Source organism: Plasmodium inui (assembly GCF_000524495.1).
Source record: "Plasmodium inui San Antonio 1 unplaced genomic scaffold supercont1.36, whole genome shotgun sequence".
Lineage (NCBI taxonomy): Eukaryota > Apicomplexa > Aconoidasida > Haemosporida > Plasmodiidae > Plasmodium > Plasmodium inui.
In genome coordinates this window covers 115960-118364 of record NW_008481870.1, presented here as the reverse complement: position 1 = coordinate 118364, position 2405 = coordinate 115960, and positions in this window count along the sequence as shown.

The window sequence follows — 2405 nt, the reverse complement described above, 5'->3', positions numbered from 1 at the left end:
AGAAAAATAAAGAAAAACGAAGCTAGACAAAATAAAAAACAATTAAAAAAACAAGAAAATAAAATTAGAGAACGAAAAAGAAAATAAAGAAAAATAAAAAAAAAAATTAGAAAAAAAAAAAGAAAATAGAAGAAGTTAGAAAAATAGAAAAAAAGAACACCAGGACAAAGATTGAAAGAAAAAATGAAAAAAATAATAAAAGAAAAAAAGCGGAACAGAGATTAAAAGAAAAAGGAAAAAATAAAAAAAAAAAAAAAAGAGAAAAATAAAAAAGAAATGAGAGAAGAAAAAAAAAGAGACAAAAATAAAAGAAGAGTAGGAGGAATAACAACAGGAAAGGAGGAAAATAACAGAAGGAAAAAGGAAGAAGATTATAAAAAAATGGAAAAAATAAAGAAGGAAAAAAAAAAGAAAAAGGAAAAAAAAACCCTAATAATTCCTCCGATGCTGCTCTTGTGGAAACCACACATAAGAATGTACACCTCAGATATCTATATGTAATTCTTTCATATTTCAGTTGCCCCATTTGAAGGAAACACGGTGAACACATTCTTCAAATGATTCATTCGAATTTTCATATACTGCTCTCCCAAATCTTCCCGAGATATGTAGGAATTTTCCACTACAGCCAGGCAATTCATGACTGATCATAACCAACTTTGTTTTGTAGATTATTTGACCGATTTCTACTCTGTACAACGATTTTCACAATGTCTAAAGGAGGTTCTCCGCCAAGAAGGAAGCCATAATATCGAATGTACTTCATGAAATATAAAAATAACACAGAACTCATAATTACATACAGCTAATGAACAACATTCTTTATGGTATACCTAATTCATATCTTATTAACAGTATCCAACCATTGGACTCCACTTCTGCGGAGCGGATAGCGGCTAAAGCACTCTTATATTTCCTGCAGATTTCACAACTTTCCAGTTTTCCTACATTGCACAATAAGACTATGAACTTAACCATAAAGAGTAATAGTAACAAACCTCTATGTGCCTTATATACTTCATATGTTTACTGTGCGACATAAGTAAGGTGGAAGCATATGAGAAATACATTCACTCATTAAGTTAAGTGTTCCCTTTCAACTATATTCATATATCCCCGCAGATGTCTGCAACCCGAAGATCAATATAAATGACATGTTTTTTATAGTTATCAGAACATGACTCAAAAGGCTCAGTCGTTCCAAATCATGTACACAGAAATATGTCATTCTAAAGAGGAAAGTAATGAATGTCTTCGACACATATTAGATGACATCCAAAAAACGAATTACCGAGAAGATGTCTGATGGACCTGTTCGGAAACTGATGGATGTTTTATCAGTCAAGTAATCATCTCTATCCTTACCTAGATTTATTTAAATATTACCATGAATTTCATGCATCAAATGAAAAGTATTCCATTTTCTCGTAAAAATACTTCAAAAGATAGGTTCTCAGCACAACGAACCAAACCAATAGTACTTATTGTTCATTCTACGGTTCATACGACTACGACAATTTGTAATAAAAGACTCATTCAGACAGAAATTATTATAAGAAATCAGTAGATACTTGAAATATAACCATCATTTCATGATCCACAAATTTCATTAATAAAATCCAAGCGAAAATATAGAAATTTCAGGGATAGGTCTATGAGGAAGTTATCTAATCATTGCTCACATTCATGAATAATTTAGATTCAAATCACTCATCAGAAATAATAATAAACCTTCCAAAAGGTTTCTCAATCATAGATGATCCTACTACATATACAATGAAGTACGCTTGGAAAAGAATTGTTATATTGCATAAACACCCCTTAGTTGACTTCTCTTTGGGCAGGGAACACGGTTATGTTAGCATTCCTAAATACATTACACACAGGAGTCTATGGAGACGATATCATAGACATTGTTTTCTTCTTATTGCTTCATATACTTCTCCTTATTCATACTACTGTTACGATCTCCTCAGGAAAATCTTTCTTCTTACAAAAGCATTATTGCATATACAAAGTGCTACACTTCCTCTCCATATGTACACACTCTCAATCTTTTATAATGTAAGAGAAGAAACAATAGCGTCACAAGGCTTAATATCTGCCGTTAATAGTTACCTGAAGTACATATACCGGATATAGCGCTGAAGTCTTTAGATATGATTTCTGCAGAGCTCATGTATTGGCAACTTAGTCATGAAGTCTCCTCTTTTCTTATTTATATATTCTTATCGTAGATAATTACGAAATAATTGAAAATTAGTATTTCCTTCTATAAATATCCTCCCCTCATTAAAGGCCTCCTCAGGAAATTCATTAGCTTCTACCGAAATTTACATGTAAGGATCACTCTAAGAAGCGATTAGCTTCTTCCACATTTCTCCTATTCTTCTATACTTTCCTCA